Source organism: Mus musculus, chromosome 1 (genome assembly GCF_000001635.26).
Source record: "Mus musculus strain C57BL/6J chromosome 1, GRCm38.p6 C57BL/6J".
Classification (NCBI taxonomy): domain Eukaryota; kingdom Metazoa; phylum Chordata; class Mammalia; order Rodentia; family Muridae; genus Mus; species Mus musculus.
Window position 1 is genome coordinate 36,662,213 of NC_000067.6, and position 22,208 is coordinate 36,684,420.

The following is a 22,208-nucleotide window of genomic DNA, read 5'->3' on the forward strand; positions in this document are numbered from 1 at the left end:
ATGGTGGGGCATACCTGTGATCCCAGCACTCGGGGGTAGAGACAGGTGGGTCTCTGTGAGTTTAAGGCCAACCTGGTCTGCAGAGTCATCTTTATAACTGCAATATATCACTAAAAATTTAATTTTTATAACTGATCAAAAAATTAAAAATGATTACAATGAATACTGACATGTGAGAAATGATCACTGCTTACACTTAGAATGGCTTGTTTGGGGTCAGCAAGGCGCCTCAGCTGGTAAAGGTGTTTGCCATGGAAACCTGGAAACCTGAGCCCAACCCTTGGAACCCAGGTAAAGGTAGAAAAGAGAATCAATTTCACAAAAATGTCTTCTGACCTCTCTTCATGAATCTGGGTATAAAACATGCACACAAGTTCATGTACACAACACACACTAATAATATAATGATAATAATAATAATAATAATAATAATAATAATAATAAAATGGCTTCTTTCTTTTGTTCATTTGTTTTTTTTTTAAAGATTTATTTACTTATTATATGTAATTACACTGTAGCTATCTTCAGACACTCCAGAAGAGGGCATCAGATCTCATTATGGATGGTTGTGAGCCACCATGTGGTTGCTGGGATTTGAACTCAGGACCTTCAGAAGAGCAGTCGGTGCTCTTAAACGCTGAGCCATCCCACCAGCCCCCATTTGTTTGTTTTTTTGAGATAGGGTCTCACTATGTAGCTCTCTGGCTGTCCTGAAACTCACTCTGTAGACTAGGCTGGCTTTGAACTCACGAAGATCCACCTGCCTCTGCCTCCCAAGCGCTGTATTAAGGCATGCATTACTGGTTAAATGGCTTCTTTCTTTTAGGGACCAACCTATCAAGGAAATGTAACCATAAAAAATGTCTGTACCCTGGAACAACATCAATAAAAAGTTATTCAAAAAGCCTTAGGATATGAGCTGTCAAAGGTCTATAAGCTGGTAAAAGTCTCAGAACCAACACTTTATGAACTATGAAGTTTAATAAATTAGAACACCTAAAAAAACAGCTGGATATAGTGGTGGCCACAGGTAGACATTCTATTCAGGAGTCTGGGGTAGAAGGATCAACTGAATTCTGGAGTTCCTGGCCGTTCTAGGCAACAAAGCAAGAGAGGAGAGAGAAGAGAAGAGAAGAGAAGAGAAGAGAAGAGAAGAGAAGAGAAGAGAAGAGAAGAGAAGAGAAGAGAAGGGAAGGGGTCTGGAGAGATGGCTTAGTGGTTAAGCGTTCTCACTGCTCTTGCAGAGGACCTAGATTCCATTCCTAGATTCCATTCCTAACACCCTTACAGGTGCTCACAACTGCCTGTAACTCTACTCCAAAGGAGTCTGACACCCTCTTCTGGTGTCCACAGGCACCTGTGTCCATGTGGTGCGCATATTTGCACTCACATACACATATACATGAATAAATTTTTTTAAAAAAAAATCTTAAAAACCAAAACCAAACAACTAGGCATGTTGGCAGGCCTTTAATCCTAGCACTTAAGAGAACAGATTTAGGCAGATCTCTTGTATTTGGGGCCAGCCTGGTCTACACAGAGTTCCAGACCAGCCTGGAACACCTTATCTCAAAACAAACAAACACAACAATTAAAAAAACCCAGAAAACAAGAAATGAATCCAAAACAAGTAAGAATGTCACAATGACCTGGTCGTATCCCTTTGCCCTAGCTGGATAGATACAGAAGGATAACTGAAGGTGCTCTTCAGGGTTGGCATCGCAAGTCTCCAGAGGCCCCCCAGGGACTCGACTAGAGACCAGAGGCTTATGGCTCTAAACCATAAGAGCTAAGAGCCTCTAGTTTCTGGCTGTAGAAGCTAGAGACTTAAAAGTTCTCGGCATTAGGTTATTACAGAAATATAAAGCAGGGCAGTGGTGGCACATGCCTTTAATCCCAGCACTTGGGAGGCAGAAGCAGATGGATTTCTGAGTTTGAGGCCAGCCTGGTCTACAGAGTGAGTTCCAGGACAGTCAGGACTACACAGAGAAACCCTGTCTCGAACACCTCCCCCCAAAACAAAACAAAACAAAACAAAACCAACCAACCACCCAAACAAACAAACAAAAAGAAATAAACTGTAACAACCAGCACTGCCTTGGCACTTGGAGGCCACTGTAATCTCAGCTTCCAGCAGCAGTGTGTAGCAGCAGCAACTCCAATAGTGGCATCCCAGCAGGCCTCTGGTGCTGGAACCCTCAGCCCTACAGTGGGTCAGTGGGTCACAACTCAGGTATCAGCATCCTCAGTCCTTGACAGAAGCTGGTGATACAGCTCCTGGGCTCAGGGTGTCACAAACACTGGCCTTTGAGGCTTAGTAGTGTAAGCAGGACTTTTTATGGTCCTCGTTGTCCTTATCTTTACCCTTTGTTTCTGCCCCCCCAACCCCATCATTTCTGGAACTCTTCAGCTGCCCTCTTGTGGTTGCTGTTGCTATCTTCAAGGCCACTCTACAGTAACACCCACCCTCTTATTCGATAGTGTTATCAGCTTAGCAAACTCTTGTGATAATGAATATCAAAATTGGGCCATCGAGATAGCTCAGTGGGGAAAGGCATTTGACCAGCAAGTCTGATGCAATTAAATTCAATTTCTGGAATCCATGGTGGAAGAAGAGAACCAACACCCACGGCCATGCATGTGTACTCAGGCCAGAGGCCTTTGGCTCCCAGCAGCTGTAGTTATAGGTGGTTGGGAGTCACCTAACATGGGTCCTGGGAACCAAACTCTAATACCATGGAAGAACACTTAACCACTGAAGCCATCGTTCTATCAGCCCCCCCCCCCCGTACACTCCCCCCCTCCCCCCCACGGCAGTGCACTTCTGAATCCTACCCCTTGGGGGTGGAAGCAAGGAGGATATGAACCTTGTCATTTTTGGCTGGACCCTGAGTACAAGGCCAGCCTGAGTTATTCTGATACCCTGTCACACAGAACCAGAATAATCACACCAAAATAAAACAACCTCTAGAACTATAACAACACCAACAACATCAATATTAAAAAATAGGCAAATTAAAAAGACCACTGAGAGAAAACCTGGGCTTAATGCTGTAACATTTGGAAGCCAGCGCAGGAGGGTATCTCCTGGATGACTCAGAACGGGAGGAGAACAGCCTGCCCATCCCAATAGAAGGGTTGGCAAACATGTCTGCACCAGTCATGGCATCCCCTCATGTAAATGAAGGACCGAATGTGAACCAACCACACAGACTTTCTGCTGGGCCCCTGGAAAAGTGCTGCTCCTCTGGCCTGGGCGAGAGCTCGGCTACAGGGTCATTGAGAGTTCAGAGGCTTTGACGGCAACCAGTCAAGCAAGAGTTGTTGAAACAGTCATGGCTGAGTTAGCACTCTGGATTGGGACTACTTCTGCAGCACTCAGTGCAGCTAGGGCCGCACTGAGGCTTACTAAAGATGCATGTGGAACTTCAACGGTGGGCTGGCATGTGGGCACTCAGCTGGGTGCTCGGCTCAGAGTCCTTGTGCGAGGCGGCAGTGCACCAGCCTAAGAATCGAATGCTGTCCGTGTTGTCACACTTTCTACTCCCTAACACTCTGTCTGATTCAAAGGAAAGACAAACATTAAAAGGGATTGTGGTGGTTTGAATAGGAATGTCCCCATAGACTCCTGTGTTTGAATGCTTGGCCCATGGGAGTGACACTACTAGGAGGTGTGGCCTTGTTGGAAGAAGTGTGTCCCTGTGGGGGTGGGCTTTCAGCTTTCCTATGCTCAGGCTCCCCAGTGTGCAACGAGAGCTTCTTCCTTGCTGCCTTCTTTCTGATCACGATGAAGAATTCTTGGCTCCTCTAGCACCATGTCTGCCTGCATGCGGCCATGCTTCCTGCCATGATGATAATGAACTAAACCTCTGAACTGTGAGCCAATTAAATGTTTGCCTTTATGAGTAGCTGGGGCCACGGTGTCTCTTCACAGCAATAAAACCCTAAGAAGTGGTGGCTGGGGCCTACAAACATGGCTCAGTGGGCAAAGTGCTTGCTGAACAAGCATGAGAGGCAGAACTCAGATCCTTAGTGTGTATTTAAAGATCCAGCTGTGGTGGTGCACATCTGGGTACTTGGGGCCAGCCAGTCTAAACAAAACAATCAGCTTCTGGATCAGTGAAGAGACCTGGTCTCAAAAAATAAGGCAAGACTGTGAGGTGGCTCAGTGTCAAGTGCTGGCTGCAGGCACAGGAAGAATACAGAGCAGGGCTGGAGAGACGGTTAAGAGCACTGACTGCTCTTCCAGAGGTATTGAGTTCAATTCCCAGCAACCACATGGTGGCTCACAACCATCTGTAATGGGATCTCATGTCCTCTTCTGTTGTGTCTGAAACAGCTACAGTGTACTCATGTACATAAGATAAACAAATATTAAAAAAAAAAAAAGCCGGGCAGTGGTGGCACATGCCTTTAATCCCAGCACTTGGGAGGCAGAGCCAGGCTGATTTCTGAGTTCGAGGCCAGCCTAGTCTACAGAGTAAGTTCCAGGACAGCCAGGGCTACACAGAGAAACCCTGTCTTGAAAAACCAAAAAAAAAAAAAAAAAGGCATAGAACCCTTTAAATGTTGAGGGGGTGTGGTTACCCACTGGTAATTACAGTGTTTAGAGGATGGAGACAAGGGATCCTTGACATTTTCTAAACACACACACACACACACACACACACACACACAAGACAAAACAAAATGTGGAGAAGAGTGAGGAAGATCTACTGATGTCAAATTCTAGTCTCCTTATGCACCTGTACAGGTAAGCATACATGTAAACACAGGTATACCTACACAAGCAAACAAAATAAAATACACACCTATAATAAATTTTTTATTAGCATCAACTGTAATTTTTGTATCTAATAGCACCTACAGAACAATCAGCCCATGACTCCATGCTCCAGGGAGAAGTGGGCTGTGCTAAGTTGAAATTTCAAACGTTCATACTACCAGTCTCTCCTTCCCGCCACCTCTCTCTCTCCCCCCTCCCCTCACCCCCTTCTTCCTATGGATCAGGATGTAGCCCCCTCAGCTTTGGTTCTAGCATCATGCCTGCTTGCATGGTACCATGCTTTCTGCCATGCTAACCCTCTGAAACTGTACACAACATCAAATTAATTCTCAAAGAGCTGTGGCTGAGGTTTGTGGTGCCTGGGATACAACCTGGGGCCTCCCACTCTTTACCACGGAGGTAATTACCAGGCCCTGGTTCTGTTTTCTGACTCCAGCACCATCTTGCAACTCTCTGATTCTGAAAATATCCTCTTGGGCCTTTGTTTCACCTTCTCCTACTCAGGACTTCTTCAGAGATGGAGTGGTCTTTGGGGAAGCGTTTGTCAAAAGCATGAAGGGCAAATATGCTCACTGGCTGGATGGAAAGAGCAGCCAAGGGAGCAAAGAGCTGGGCAAGGAACAGAAGCTGATCTCGCTGGGGAGTGCCTGAGAAGACCCTCAAGGTTAATGCCTGCATGATCTCCCAGAAGCTCCTAGTGAGGAAGCCCCAGTTAGGCAGTGGCAGGAGACCTGGTGAGTCGCTGAAGGAGCACCCAAGGGAACCAACAAGCACGGCCAGTGCCTCTCCTGCTGCAGGTCTCTTTCCCCTCACTTCCTCTCCCCTTTTCTTCTTTTGCTTTAAACTCTGGCTGTTTAAGACACTCTATTAAACTTCTTTTTGAAAGAAGAGAGAAAGAAAGAAAGAGTGTGTGTGTGTGTGTGTGTGTGTGTGTGAGTGAGAGAGAGAGAGAGAGAGAGAGACAGACAGACAGACAGACAGACGTCTTCATATACAGCACTGGCTGGCCTCAAATTCATACCTGCCTCAGCTCCCTTCCACTCTCAGCTTTGAAATAATGTAATGGTCACTCAGCTAAAGCAACAGAAACAAGTGATCATAACCAAAAAAAAAAAAAAAAAAAAAGCCTCTAGAGAACTCACTACCCACACAGGAACAACAAATCCTAGAGCGTAAGAAGCCAGCTGTAAGCCAAGTGTTATCAAACACACCATAAAAATGCCCAGTTGTGGGCTGGTGAGATGGCTCAGTGGGTAAGAGCACCCGACTGCTCTTCCAAAGGTCAGGAGTTCAAATCCCAGCAACCACATGGTGGCTCACAACCATCCGTAACGAGATCTGACTGGAGTGTCTGAGGACAACTACAGTGTACTTACATATAATAAATAAATAAATCTTTAAAAAAAGTGATGCAAAAATTGAAGTTACAATTTCTTACATTAGCACATAATTTGCATGTTGATGTAGGATTAAAGCTTTTAAAAATTAAAAAAAAATGCCCAGTTGTGCCTTTTTTGTTTTGTTTTAATGACCTGTTATCTCTCCTGTAGTTTTGGCTATTCTAGAACTTCCTATGTAGACCAGCTGGCCTCAGCTCACAAAGTGAGTTCCAGGACAGCCAGGGCTACACAGAGAAACCCTGTCTCGAAAATAAACCAATAATAATAATAATAATAATAATAATAATAATAATAATAATAATAAGTGAAAACATTTCAATGCCTCACAAATAAGCAGATGAATATAAGCCAGTGTGTGGTAACTCCTTTTTCTCCTGACTTAAAAGATGGCTATGTAACGCAGCACTCATAAATCTCTTCTGACAGACACAACATATAAAGTTATTACTTATATAATAATGTCAACATAAAGGAGGGATACTATAGCTATACTGGTATACAAAGGTTTTGTGTGTTTGAATTTAAGGCCTCTAGCCTAGGCTGTCTCACACTTCACTCTCTCTATGTAGCCAAGGATGGTCTGACCCTTCTGAGCCTCCTCTCTCCATCTCTTAAGAGTTGAGGTTACAAGCAAATATTACCATGTTTGGTTTATATAAAGAGTATGTTAGACTGGGGCTTGAACCTAGGTTGGTGGTTTGAATGTCCCCATGAGTCTGAGAGTTGTGGCCTTGCTGGGGAAGTGTGTCACTGCAGGCAGGCTTTGGAGCTCGTTCTGTTCCCTGCTCCTGTTTCAGGATGTGATCTCTTGGCTACTTCTCCTGAATGAATAAATAAATAAATTCTGCATTTATTTTATTTTATGTGTATGGCTATTTTGTCTCCATGTATCTGTATGGACTCTGTGTATGTCTGGTCCTCCTGGAGGTCAGAAGGGGGCATTGAATTCCCTGTGAGTGGAGTTATAGACAACTGTGAGCCACCACGTAGGTGCTGGAAACTGAACTTGGATCTTCTGGAAGAGCAGTAAGTGTTCTTAACCTTTGAGCAAATTCTCCAGCCCCTCAGACTTTATGTAAGGGGACCATGGTATGTAGAGACCACTGAAGCACAGTCTTTTTTTTGTTTTTGTTTTTTGTTTTTTTTTGAGACAGGGTTTCTCTGTGTAGCCCTGGCTGTCCTGGAACTCACTTTGTAGACCAGGCTGGCCTCAAACTAGTGCTGGGATTAAAGGTGTGCGCCACCACGCCCGGCCTCATCAAGTGTTCTAGCCACAGAGCTGTATCTCCAGCCTCTGTAAGACTATCTTAAAGGGTGGACTGGAGCTCAGTGGTACAGTGCCTGCTTTAGCCTGCATGAGGCTTAGGTTCAACCACACACACTGGGGAAAGGCTTATTTGGCTTCCAGTTATCCTTCATGTCAAATGAAGACAAGTAGGACAGGAATCTAGAGGGAGGGGCTGGTGCAGAGGCCACAGACCAATATAACGACCTACAGGCCTGCCTACAGCTCAATGTTATGGAGGCAGATGAGGCTCCCTCTTTTCAGATGACTGTAGCTTGTTAAGTTGATTAAAAACAAACCAAAGCAAACCAACCAAACAAAAACCTACCTACTTGCATGGCAATCAAAAGCAGCTTGAGGGGCTGGAGAGATGGCTCAGCGGTTAAGAGCACTGAGTGCTCTTCCAAAGGTCCTGAGTTCAATTCCCAGCAGCCACATGGTGGCTCACAACCATCTGTAATGGGATCTGGTTCACTCTTCTGGTGTGTCTGAAGAGAGCAACAGTGAACTCGCATACATAAAAAAGTAAAATCTTAAGAAAGTATTTATTAAAAAAACAAAGCAGCTTGAGGAGGAAAGGATTTATTTCAACTCCCACTTCTAAGTTCCAATCCATCGTTAAGGAAATCAGGCAGGAAGTGACGCAGAAACCATACAGGGACACTGCTTGCTGGCTTGTTCCTGAGCTTCAGCTCAGCTAGCTTTCTCAGACACTGCAGGACCACTGGCCCCACAGACACACGCCCACAGGCCAATCTGACAGAGACAAGGCTCAGTGAGGTTCCTTCAGATAACTCAGGCCTGAGTCAAATTCCTAACTGCAGTCATCTAGGAGTGTGTAAACCAATGCTTAAGCTCATTATCAGACTCAGCACTGCATTACACAGTACTTCAAAGCACAGACTGTGCGCTATGAGGACATACAGCTTTTGCCAGCTAAAATTAATTAAGGATCTATAGCAACTATAAATATTAATTATAACTACCTAAAAACAGAGCCCTAGAATATATGAAGGAAGCGGACAGAATTGAAGGAAAAAAGACAGGCAATGATAGTTAGGGTTTTTATATCTATTACTACAAATGAGAATGTGGTTCTAGCATAGAGCATTGCTGAGCATGACAGAGGCCCTGAGTTCCATGCCTAGCAGCACAAAAGAAAACCATAAGAAAGTCAACTATAGACAGAAATCAAAAGAAAATAAAGGGTTCCAGAGCCTCATGTCTATAAACAGGAATTGGTGAGTCTGAAGTCAGCCTGGACTAGACAGCAAATTCCAGCACAGCCTGGGACAAAAGTTAGACCCTAACTCAAACCAAAAGAATGAGCTGAGCAATGATGTCACATGCCTTTAATCCCAGCACTTGGGAGGCAGAGGCAGGCGAATTTCTGAGTTTGAGGCCACCCTAGTCTTCAGAGTGAGTTCCAGGACAGCCAGGGCTACACAGAGAAACCCTGTCTCAGAAACAAACAAACAAACAAACAAACATACAAACAAAAAATCAAATGAACAAATGAGAGAGAGAGACACAGACACTGCAGCATGGACCTTACTGGGCAGCTTACAACTGTCAGCTTCAGGGGATCCAACATCCTCTTCCAGCCACTAGGCATCTACACTCGGATGTCCCTTGCGGGCTCCGGCACGGACACTTGGCCTCAGTTGGTTGCCCTTTAGGGAGGTTTAGGAGGTGTAGCCTCGCTGTAACGCTGACTCTGAGAGTTCATATCTTCTTCTACTACTGTGCTCTCTCAGCTCCGTATCTGCTGTAACAGATGTGATCTCTCTGCTTCTTGCTCCTACCACCATATCTGCTGCCAGCGGCCATGCCTGCCATGCGTCCAGTCATGATGGACTCCGTTTATTTATTTATTTATTTATTTAGAGATGGAGTCTCTCTATTTTTGTAACTCTGACTGTCCTGTAACTTGCTAGACAACCCTTCTATTAAGTTGCCTTGCTTGTGGAGTTTTAGCACAGCTACAGGGAAGGAACACTACATACCTACTTTAAATTTTTTTGTTTTTGTTTTTGTTTGTTTGTTTTTTTCGAGACAGGGTTTCTCTGTATAGCCCTGGCTATCCTGTCCTGGAACTCACTCTGTAGACCAGGCTGGCCTCGAACTCAGAAATCCACCTGCCTCTGCCTTCCAAGTGCTGGGATTAAAGGCGAATGCCACCACCGCCCCATAATACATAAATCTTAAAAAAAAGAAAGAAAGAAAGAGAGAGAAAAGAGAGGAGAGAGGAGAAGGAAGGAGGGAGGAGGGAGGAGGGAGGAGGGAGAAAAAAACCCAAAAAGCAAAAATGTCACTGTTGCTACTCAAGCTATATTCTTTTTTAAAAGATTTATTTATTTTATGTATATGGTACACTCTACTCATGGTTGTGAGCTTTCATGTGGTTGCTGGGAATGGAGGTTGTGGTTGGCCCTGCTCACTCCAGTCCAAAGATTTATAAGTACACTGTAGCTGTCTTCAGACACACCAGAAGAGGGCGTCAGATCTCATTATGGGTGGTTGTGAGCCACCATGTGGTTGCTGGGATTTGAACTCAGGACCTTTGGAAGAGCAGCCGGTGCTCTTAACCGCTGAGCCATCTCACCAGCCCCCATTTGTTTGTTTTTTGAGACAGGGTCTCACTATGTACCACAAGTTTCACTCTTGAAAGGACAAAAGAGGACAATGATGGAGAGACACATCAAAAAAAGTTACATCAGGCCTGGAGAGATGGCACAGTGGTTAAGAGCACAGCTTTCTGTTCTTACAGAGGACTAGAGTTCCAATCCTAACACTCATAATGGTGGCAAATGACCACCTATAAGTACAGTTGTAGGGGTTCTGACATCCTTTTCTGGCCTCCAAAAGCACTCACGCATGTGGTTTACTGACATACATGTAGGCAAACACCCATACACATAAAAATAATTATTTTAAAAGTGGCTTGTGTTGTACTGCTGATAGAGAGGCAAGAGGGAGAGGCAAGGTCTCTGGAAGCTCCTTGTGAGGGACCATGCCTCTTGAGGTCTTCCAAGTGTAGGACAGAAGTCATAAAACTTCTCTTTAAAAAGACAGTTTATTTTATTTGAGGATTTTAAAGTAGCAAGCAAGTCTGTAACATATGCTGAAGACTGAGCGGCTACCGAGATGATAAATCAAATACAAAAAGGAACGGCTGATGTAAGGATGAGAGGAATTCCATGTGGTCGGGCCACATGTGGCAGGGAGGGAGGGAGGGAGGGCGGGCATTTTCTCCGTTTTAGATCCGTTTCTTTTCTGAGCACAAGTGCTGTCTGTGTCATCCTGACAATGCAGAGCCGCTAAGTTTAGGCGACATAATACCAGTCTTTGTTTTGTCCACTCGGGTTTTCTGTTCCCATTTCGGCTGCTCCTCAAGATCACCCAGGGGTTCTGCGAGTTCAGCAGTGCTCCATCCCCGGAACCCGTGGCTGGGGGAGGGGGGTGATCCCAAATGTGGATCAGAGGAGAAAATGTGTCACCACTGACTGAAAAGCTGACATGACACCCAGCTCCTCTTCACCCTCACAAAGAGGCTTGTGTGTCTCGACCACATTGATGAGCTTCAGTCCCTCAGCACACAGATGAAGAGTCTCTGTGCCAGGCACCCAGCCTAGGGCCTGGCTCAGAAAGGATTCGCAGAAAGTTAGGGGCCACTGTTCGCTAATGTGCAATGTACTAAACACAGAGCAGAGATGCAGACCCAGTAATTACTGTACAATGCACATACAGACAAGTATACTCAAGGAAAAAAAAGAACAAAGACACTGTTAATTAAAATATTACCATGTGTGCACGAGAGAGTACCATGTGTGTACCACATGTGAAGTGAGATGACAACTTGTGGAGTCTTTCCTTCCACCCTGTAGGCCCCAGTACCTGTTTTACTTAGGGTTCTCTAGAGGGACAAAACTTATAGGATGAATATATAGATAAAGGGGATTTATCAGAACAGCATGCAGGCTGTGTCCCAGCTAATCCAACACTGGTTGTCTCTATCAAGAGAAGGCTCAAGAATACAGTAGTTAGCCGGGCGGTAGTGGTGCACGCCTTTAATCCTAGCACCTTTTCTGAGTTCGAGGCCAGCCTTGTCTACAGAGTGAGTTCCAGGACAGCCAGAGCTATACGGAGAAACCCTGTCTTGAAAAAAACCAAAACAACAACAACAACAACAACAACAACAAAGAATACAGTAGTTATTCAGTCATGAGGCTGGCTGGATGTCTCAGCTGGTCTTCAGTTTACCCCAAAGCCTAGAAAAAGAAGGTGCTGTTGCGGGTGAAGGAATGGCCTTGCCAGCAAGAGATAGAGCAAACAGGTGAAGAGCAATCTTCCTTCTTCCATGTCCTTGTATAGGCTGCCCTCACAAGTTGTGGTCCAGAGTAAAGGTGGGCCTTCCCTCCTCAAAAGTTCCAGATTGAAAGTTTAAATGATTTAATTAAGAAAAACAACCCTCTCTAGACTCACACTGACTGAGCCTTAGGACAGTCTCAGCTCAAGACACAACCTCAGATCCAGTACAGCACAGTATGGAACCAAACGCTCACCTTCCAGGTTCTACCCCATCATACTCTCCCTCCTTCCTCACATTCAAAAGGGAATGCTCGGTGTTAGTGTTTTAGGATGTCCCTCAAGGGACACTCTTTTAGTATCTCAAGCATAGGTATACTAACCACTGCTACCCTCTTAATATTCTTAAAGACACTGAGGAAAGAAAACACAAATATTTGTACATGTTAACTATAATCTTCATTTCTACAACTTGTCACATGAATTTTTTTGTTTCTTTGTTTTTCGAGACAGGGTTTCTCTGTGTAGCCCTGGCTGTCCTGGACCTCACTCTTTAGACCAGGCTGGCCTCGAACTCAGAAATCTGCCTGCCTCTGCCTCCCGAGTGCTGGGATTAAAGGCGTGTGCCACCACTGCCTGGCTTGTTCACGTGATCTTAGCTGGTATTTGTAACTATCTTCTACTAACCAGTTTATACTTCCTTCACCCCCAGTAAGTACCTCAGCAAGTCTTGGCCTTTTTCCTAGAGGTTTGACCCACACCTTCATCCGTGAAGGGTCTGTGCCCTTTTGTCATCTGGCCTGAATTAGGCTGTTGTAGTTTCTCATGGACTTTCTTCTCAGGCCATGGAAGCACCAAGAGACACCTAACAGACCTCCTGCACTCCAATCTCTCTTACCTGTATGCAGAGAAGCAAACCAATTTCCCCTTGGTGATCTGCATCAATCACCCCTCCTAACACCGATATTCCTCTTATCCTGTCGGCTTAAGGGCATCAAAAGTCCAGAGTGGTGGTGGGAGGGGAGGTCGGGATTTATGTCCCTAATCCCAGCACTTGGAAAGCAGAGACAGGCAGTTTAGGGCCAGACAGCAAAGGCTACAAAGAGAAACTCTGTCTTGAAAAAACAAACAAGTCCACAGTGGCCAACAGAATGTTTATCATGGCTCCTGACAGGAGCACTCTCTACTCTGGGACTAAAACTACTAGGCCAATAGAACTTAAGGTCACAGGAAAAGGAAACAAAATTTTTCCTAGTGGGTCATTAGGGTGATAGTGAGTGGAACTCTTCCTTTTCCACCCCTTGACTCCTGGCTATATGAGAAACTGCACCATATATCTGATATATGGACAATGACTGGAAGCATTTACTGACTTCTGGAGAACCCTGCCTTACCCCTCCAGGATGCTGCCACCTAATTAGCCCTGTAATTTTGTCTTCAAAAGGCCATTCCATCATTCTATCAGACGGTGGGGGACATTGTAAGACCAGTGGAAGCCATGATCATGGGTCCACTCTCACACTTCTGGCTGTGAAGTGAGTTTCTCGGGCAGAAGCAATACAGAGTGGAATGCCGAGATGGTGGATAAGACATTCTGTAAATCCTTGGATGGTGGTTTTGGCAGAATCATTATGCTCAGGAAAGGCAAATCCACAGCCAGAACAAGTATCTACTCCAACGAGGACAAAGTGGTATCCTTTCCATGAAGGAAGTGGTCCAATGTAGTCAACCTGCCACCAGGTTGCTGGCTGGTCACCCCTAGGGAATGGTGCCATCCATGGGACTCAGTGTTAGTCTCTGCTGTTGACAGATCTGGCGGCAGCAGCTGTGGCCATATCAGCCTTGATGACTGGAAGTTCATGTTGCCTAGCCCATGTATAACTATAACCTCTATCGCTGCTACTGTGGCCACTGTGTTCATAGGTCCATGAGGTAATGACAGGGATGGCTGAGAAAAGAGGTTAACTGTCCTCAGAAAGAGGCATCCTATCTACTTGATTACTGAAGTCAACTTTTGATGAACATTTATGCAGGACACATCCCATGTATCTTCACATCCTCTGCCCACTTGAAAATCTATTCACATGCTTCTTCCTCAGATGTTTTGCTCATCAATTATTCTATTGTGATCTTTCCAAGTCCTTGACCAGCCAGCCAGTCCATTGGTTCAGCGAACAATTGCACATCTGGCCACTTCTCCTTCCAATCAAAGTGTATGACCATGTGTACTGCTTTAAGTTCTGCTCTCTGTGAAGATCTCCCTTTGTCAGGGTCTTTCAGGGTTGCCCCAGAAAGGTGTTGTAATGCTGCAGCTGTCCACTTCTGCGTGCTGTCTGCATAATGTGCAGAACCATCAGTAAACCAGATCTGAGTCACCTCTTTCTCAGTCAACTAATCATAGGGCATGTCCCATAAAGCTACAGGAGCATGTTTGGCAGCAGTCTGCATTGTAGTACAAGTAGAAACCATAAGCATTCAGGCAATTTCATGTAACTTGCCTTCAGGACCTATTCAGGCCCAATCGTGTATATACCACTTCAGTTTGATAATATATTGCTGCTGTGCATGTCCTACTTTATGACTTTGGGAGTCAGATAATACCTAGCTCATGATGGGCAGCTCAGATTGCATGGTAATTTGGTGGCCCATTGTCAAACACTCAGTTTCCAATAAGGCCCAACAGCAGGCCAAGAGCTGTTTTTCAAGGGAGAATAGTTTTCTACAGATGATGGTAGAACCTTGCTCCAAATCCCAAAGGTCTCTTCTGTGATTCTCCTATAGGGGCCTGCCAGAGGCCAGAGGCTCCAAACAGCATTCCTATCTGCTACTGACATCTCAAATACCATCAGGTCTGCTGGATCATCCTGCCCAAGAGGGTAGAGCAGCTTGTGTAGCAGCTTAGACCTGTTGAAGAGCCTTTTCCTATCCCAGGCCCCACTCAAAACTAGCAGCTTTCTCAGTCACTTGGTAAATGGGCCTGAGTAACACACCCAGGTGAGGATCTGCTGTCTCCAGAACCCAAATAGACCCACTAACCATTGTGCTTCTCTCTTGATGTAAAAGGGGCCAGGTGCATTAACTCACCTTTCACCTTAGAAGGAATATCTCTGCATGCCCCACACCACTGGACTCCGAAGAATTTCACTGAAGTAGATGGTGCTTGACTTTTGGTTGGATTTATTTCCCATCCTCTGATATGCACTGTGTGTTACCACATGCTGGTGCCCTCTCACCATTTTGCAACTTATAGGACTGGTGAAGAACATGTCTTCTGGGTCTTCTCATTGTGGAGGACTAGGTTTTACACAGCATACCCACTCTGGCATTGTAATTTCCCTGAGCCTTATTCATCAACACTAAGCCAAAGAAAATCAGGCCTCTCCAGCTCCTTTTTAACAGGCCATCTTTTGACAAATGCTGAAGTCAACAATTCAAACATCTTCAAACCTGGATGCGCTTCCGTATTAAACCAAGAATCTTCCCTCAGAGAGCCCATATCAATAAACTCAGCCTGATCCAGTTTTATGTTCCTTCCACCATTATCCCACACCCTTAGAATCTGTTCCCACACATAGTCCCCAGACTTCTGCTTGAATGAATTAGCAAACTCATTACTTTTTTAGTAGTCTAGCACACTCCTCCAGGGTCACACTTTTTAGCTCTCCTCTAAGGAGCCTGCTTAGCTTGAGTTTGGTTGGACACTGCTGATGGGCCCTGAGGGACCTCAATATTGTCTTGCCTGGCATCTCCTTCTGAGATAAAGGACAGTGAGGGATTAATTTCTAGGTCAAAGGCAGAAAGGAGTGGAAATGGGAGTAACATCTGCTGAGGGGTCCTTAATACGGCTGCCACATAAGGTATGGCCCAGGTTAAAGGCAGATCTTCCTATCAAAAGATACAGATTAAAAGTAGGTCTTCACTGGACAGTGGTGGCATACGCCTTTAATCCCAGCACTTGGGAGGCAGAGGCAGGTGGATTTCTGAGTTCAAGGCCAGCCTGGTCTACAAAGCGAGCCCCAGGACAGCCAGAGCTATACAGAGAAACCTTGTCTCAAAAAACCAAAAAACCAAAAACCAAAAACCAAAAAAAAAAAAGTGGGTCTTCACACTTCAAACCATTTTTCTTTTTTTTTCCATTTTTTTCCATTTTTCTTTTTTTTTTCCATTTTTCTTTTTTAAATGTATGTTGAGTACACTGTTGCTGTCTTCAGACACACCAGAAGAGGGCATCAGATCCCATTTCAGATGGTTGTGAGCCACCGTGTGGTTGCTGGGAATTGAACTCGGAACCTTTGGAAGTACATTACAGTCAGTGCTCTTAATCATTGAGCCATCTCTCCAGCCCCCAACTTCAAACTAAGAAAAAAATCCCTCAAAAGTGTACAGAGTAGCTTGGGTTTTATTTAATTCCAGCTGTAGGAAAGTTGACAACCAGAAATAGTCATTGCAATATCTAACTCAGGTCATCTGGCTTGGTGGCAAGTACCTTTACACACTGAGCCATCTCACCAGCCCAAAATACCCAACATTTTATACCTTAGAAAGATTTCTTGTTCTGTCCCATCAAGGAAACACCCCTTAGCTTGAACACTAACAATTTATTTTGCCTATTCTGGAACTTGACACAAATATACAATCATACATTTTCCTTTTTTTATTTACTTACTATCTATAAATATTACATATATAAATATTATATTACATCTATCTATCTATATAATTTTTTGAGATAGCATTTCTCTGTATAGCTTTGTCTGTCCTGGAACTCACTCTGTAGACCAGGCTGGCCTCCCATTCAGAGATCTGCCTGCCTCTGCCTTCTCTGGGCATGTGCCACCACACACAGCTTCAACATACATTTTAACTCTTTCGTGCCCGACTGCCCTTTCCTCAGCATCATACATATATGGAACTCATGCATGTTGCTGCGTGAAGCACTGGCTCACCACATGGCATTTTATCACAGGAACACCTCACAGCTCACTGAGCCACTGCAATGCCCTTCCTCCATCCAGAGCACCGAAAGCCCCTCTCTCTACTGCTGAAATTCTCAAATGTCTCTTTGGGGGCACAAGCACTTATTTATTTCTATCCCCAATTCACCAGGTCATACAAGATTTTGATGTTATGGTACCATAAAAGGCACTTGCAAAACCTTCTCATCTCACATGTATACGTTTTTTAATCCCTCCCTCCCTCCTTCCTTCCTTCTTGTTTTTTTGAAACAAGAGTTTCTTCATGCAGCCCTGGCTGTCTTGGAATCCACTCTTAGACCAGACTGGCCTCGAACTCACAGAGATCTCTACCCACCTGGGTAGGTAGGTGCCTCCCAAGAGCTGGGATGAAAGACATGCACCACCACACCCAGCCCTTGACCTATTTTTTATTTGGAATTAATTCCAGACTTGACTCAAGTTCCATTTAATAGAAAGATTTAGCCAGTCATCAAAATTCCCCAAACGTCCACATTTTTTGTACATGTTCTATCGGTACTTTCTTTAGTCTCGATGTACACACATGTACACATGGCTGCTACTTTTGCTAACATAGACTTTGCCAGCCAGGAGTAGTGGCGCACACCTTTAATCCTAGCACCTGGGAGGCAGAGGCAGGTTGATCTCTGAATTTGAGGCCAGCCTGGTCTACAGAGTGAGTCCCAGGACAGCCAGGGCGACACAGAGAAATCCTGCCTGGAAAAACAAAAGGACAGACTTTGCCTCCGTGCCTTCTTTCTGCTGCGGCCTCCTGAGTGTTGGGGTCCGGGGTCTGCCACCACACCTGACTTAAATACCTCATTTTCACACTGTTTGAGCTCTGGTGAGTCAGCCTGGACCTGGGTTACCAGTCAGGGTCTGTGTGGGGCCGTGTGTGCTGAGACCCAGGCTGTATGCTCTGAGCAGCCCTCTGAGCACCTTGTCGGAAGGCACATACACAGTGCCCATTTGTCCTGGTACAGCTGTTACTAACTTCAGTCACTGGCCAAAGTGGACCAGGATGCTCTGTGCTGCCGCTCCACAGTTTTCTTATAACTATCAGTTCTTCCAGGAAGATGCCCCAAGGCAATATAAACATCCCATTTCCTGCCATACTTTCTTTCCCCAGTTTCAGCATCCACTGACGATCCTTGCCGGGAAAGATTTTCATTGCTGTGCTTGAAAACTAGTTTTGTTTATTTTTTAAAAATAACTTTTAGTACTTTGAAGAAATCAAACTCAAAAACAGAAGATCAAATAATATCTACAAGTAAAACATACCCAGGGCTGGCAGGGCTCAGGAAGAGAGCATGCTTGCTGCGGAGCTTGAGCTCAGCTGGATCGGAGGAAACCTACCCTTGGAAGGAGAGAACTGGCTCCCAGACTTTGTTCTCTGACCTCCACAGACACACTATGGTACAATATACATGACCTCTACATATACATTTCTATGCCCACAAATATACATACACATGCAAAATAGGTAACTGAAAAGCAAAAGAAAATTAAAATGACACCCCAAAGTCATTCTCAAAGATAAAAAAGCAAAGCTGGCCCTGATGCCACATGCCTCAACCCAGTACGGGGGGGGGGGGGGGGGAGGCAGATGGATCTTTGTGAGTTTGAGGCCAGCCTGGTCTACATATCTACACATCGAGTTCTAGGACAGCAGGGGCTACATAAAAAAGACCCTGTTCAAACAAAACAAAGCATAAAGAGATGAAAAAGCAAAACCAGCCACCTGGTGTGGGGGTGACAGTAGTTGTGACTTCATCTGAGAGCCAGGGAGATCCCAGAGGTGGGAAGGGCGACGTCCGTACACACCATGGCCATGTTAGCTATGATTTACATGCTAAAAGAATCTAATTTTAGAAGAAGCTAAAAAGTCATCCATGAGTGGTCCCAGCAGGAGTCAAATCCACAGAACACAAGGCCTTCTGGGGTCTAGTGTGTGTTTTCTCTCAAGACAGAGACCAGGGTGATGACCCTTAGCCTTAGGCTTGGTCCATGCCCATCTGTTTAAACATACCACCGGCCACAGACAACCCGTGCTGCTGACTGGTACCTCTGATATCCTGCAGCTTCATTAGTGAACCTCACTGGGAGCACAATCGTTAAGCCAGCTTACAATACAGTAGTAAGTAGGCCAAATCCCCAAAGCTCATCTGGCACGCTCACTTAGAAACAAAAGAAACAGGGCTGGAGCAATGGCGCAGTAGTAAAGAGCTCCAGCGCTCCTCAGAGGACCTGTGTTCCATTCCTATCATCCGCATCAGACAGCTCATAACTGACTGCTTACAATTCTGGGTTCAAGGGGCCTGCTACCCTCTTCTGGCCTCTGTGGGTACCTGCCAGTATATGTACATAACCCCTGACACCGCCCCCCCCCCTCTCTCACACACTCACACACACACACACACACACACACACACACACACACACACACACACACACGGTGGCATGGGAGGGAAAGATCATGTCCAGGTGAGCTCCGAGTACTAATAACTCATAAAGTAGCTGCAGCAGCAGAAGTCTGAGACCCAAGGACTGGGACTGCTGCTTGCTGGGCAGCTAAGTTTGGCTGCTTTAAATACCTTTCACTCCAAGGCATTTCTCTATCCACAAAAGAACATGTACACACACACACATTATACATGCCTATTTTCAGAACCTATCCTTTGGCTCACATTTCTTGACTACATAAACATTTCCAAAGAAGTCAGTCCAAGGATCTTGGAATCCAGTCTGATAGCAGCTCACTCTTTCTCCCTGAGTCTCCAAATCAGAAACCTAAAATCACTCAATCAACAACGCAGCTGACAGAGATGCTAATGATTTCAAGGACACCGGTGACTTTCAAGCTGCTAAGACAAGATGACAAAGGGAAGGCAATTATGGGACCCAAGTTCAGCGCTGTCTCCATGTGAATAAACACACATCTTAGAATCAGAAAGAGGAGTTGTTAGGTGTCCAGGCTAGAACACAGGAGATGAAGGTCTAACAGAGAGGCCTCAGGTCCCCTGGTTAGTGTGCACCATGGCCAGCAGGAGGGCCAACATGGCCAGCAGGAGGGCCACCATGCTCTCCCGAGTTAGTGCTTTTCCCAAATCACACATAGCCAAGACTCTCTCCACTCTCCATCTCGGTCTCATGGTGTGCTTTCAACACGTGACCTCCCACCTTTCTATCTTTCTTTTTTCTTGGCTTTATGGAAACGAAAATAAGAACAGATCCTTGGAAAATAAGAATATACTATTTTCTATACTAAATATAGAAACTCCAAAGCGCTTTGAGCATCAATGTCCAAACAGTCATGATGAACGTGGAAAATTATAGCTGCCTCGAGTTCCCTAATACTGCTGCAGCAATATGCTTTGCTCCCAGGAGCATGCTCTATGTCTTCTTTTAAACAAATATTTATTGGCTAGGGATGCTAGCGAGGGCAGTGGCAGGGAGGCCCCAGCTCACAAGCTGAAAGACTTGAAGATCGGAGTGTCATTCTCTAAGAAAAATTAAGCAGACCCCAGCGTTGTAAAACTCTTACATCTATCAAACTAAGCATAAGCCGGGTCTGAGAACAGCCGATGGTTCCGGAAAGACAACAACTCATTTTTATGCCCCGGGAAACATTAAGAAACAAAACAGGACAGGCCACACCACCCCAAAAAGAAACCATCACGCCAGGCCTTGGCGTACAGCATGCTCGGCAGAACAGGGCTGTGGGATTCTGTTCATGTGGGCTGACCTGACAACATGGAGGGGTGGGTGGGGCTTGGCCTACCAGTGAGGGCTAACCCTGAGCCAGATGCAGGAAAACAGAAGGATGCAGGCAACCGCGCTAACATGGCCTCCCAGGCCCGGATCACTCACGGGTGAGGAAATTGTGGTCCCGGAGGAACTTACCGGTAAAAGGCAGCTTTTGGTCCTACCCCGCGGGCTGTGATGGAGGCCTACTCATGGGAGCCCTGGACTCAAGAACCTGAAGAGCAGCCACAGGAAGCCGTGGCACGGGAAGGAACCTCCGAGGCAGCCTCAGAAGATGGGGCACAAGAAGCTGGAGCAGGAGACCACGGTGGTGGGGGGCCAGGTCAGCAGGGACAGTCGAGAGGAGGGACCTTCTCGGGGGCCCAACCGAGCCTGCCAGGCCTAGCGCACTCACCGTTAGGGCAGGCTGTGACCTCTCACGTGCTCCTCCCCACCCCGTCACGTGGCAACCCCCTACGCGCCCTCGGGTCGCGTGGCAACCCCTCCACGTGCGCGCGCCCGGATCACCCCGCGCCACTCAGCTTCTGAATTTCAGCCAGCCTTGGGTTTTCCAGATGCGGATGCGGAGGGCTTGCTTGTGGCCCAAGATCAAAGGGAAGGCAAGGAGATTTGAACTCGGGATGCGCAGTTTAACGTTCAGCGGTCTAACGACGGGACTTTTCCAAAGTCGAGGCGCCGCAGTTAGTGGTGCATAGCTCTACGCCTTTCGCTGTTGAATGTTGGCCACGAGCTGCTTTGAGAACCTGTTCTGGGCGTTCTTCTGTGTGAGTATGCAAGCGTGAAGGAGAGGCAGCTTAAGGGATGTCAACCCTGCGGATTGACAGCCAACACTGGTTGAGCCCTGGCCCAATAACTAACATTGAGAGAGGCCACTTATATGCGTCATTTTGATTTAGCCTCAGCCAGACCTGTCTTCCATGAAAATCTGTGCCCTACACACTTGAGGAACCAGTACTTAATTAGGCATTACTTGTAGCTAATTAATGATCTGTTGGCCCTGTTCTCCAGGCAAGAGGGCAGTAGAGCTGAATTTTGCCAGCCCGACTCTGGAATTTTAGCAAATTCTGTCTCTGGAGGGAGCCCTTCTTTGGTGACCAGGATGGTATGGGCAGGATCACAGCTGTCCTAGTATGCTGGAGGAGTCTTCCTCTTTTCTTTTAATGGTCTAGTCAATTCATCCGACTTCCAGTTGCAACAAGCATTTTTACTTTTAATTTCATTAATTGTTTTTGAGACAGGTAGTCACTGTGTACCACAGGCTGACCTCAAACTCCAATTAAAATATCTGATTCTCCTGCCTCAGCCTTATGAAGAGCTGGGTTTACTCAAGGAATCAGCCCGGTCCTCTCTGAACTCCTTACTGTTCTTTGGAAAGCGCAGGCCATCTTAAATGTTTGGGCGGGTTTCTATTAAAGAGCACCATTTGAAAGTTTAATAGAAAGGCACGGAGCCAAGCCCAACCAAATGAGAACACAAAGGATAACTCAGTGGATAAACTGTTTCCAGAAACGGAACCGCGCGTTAGCTGTCTGCAGCCCGCTAGAGGGTGCTGGTAACCTGACCAGTTTCCAGATAAGAAACAGGCTCTAGGGCCACCTGCTGGGCCCAGAGCTACTGTATAGGCTTCTGAGAGCCCAGCTTGACCCTGGGGCTGTTTCTACTGGCCCGTCTTTCCCCGTAAGGGATTCCAT

General features: G+C 45.9%; 1 protein-coding gene across 9 annotated transcripts in view; it reads right to left on the minus strand.

The window, feature by feature from the left end:
* Positions 1–20,978, minus strand: part of Fam178b (family with sequence similarity 178, member B) — a 120,495-nt gene extending 99,517 nt beyond the window's left edge. For 2 of the 9 annotated variants that reach the window (NM_001126046.1, NM_201365.2), the window contains exon 1: positions 20,656–20,971. The gene's annotated coding sequence lies outside the window, so the exon portion shown is untranslated. Of the gene's footprint in view, positions 1–20,655 lie in introns of all 9 variants that reach the window. The other 7 variants (NM_001372417.1, NM_001372416.1, XM_017321446.2 and 4 more) reach the window with 6 other exon arrangements.
* Between the last annotated feature and the right edge of the window lie 1,230 nt (positions 20,979–22,208).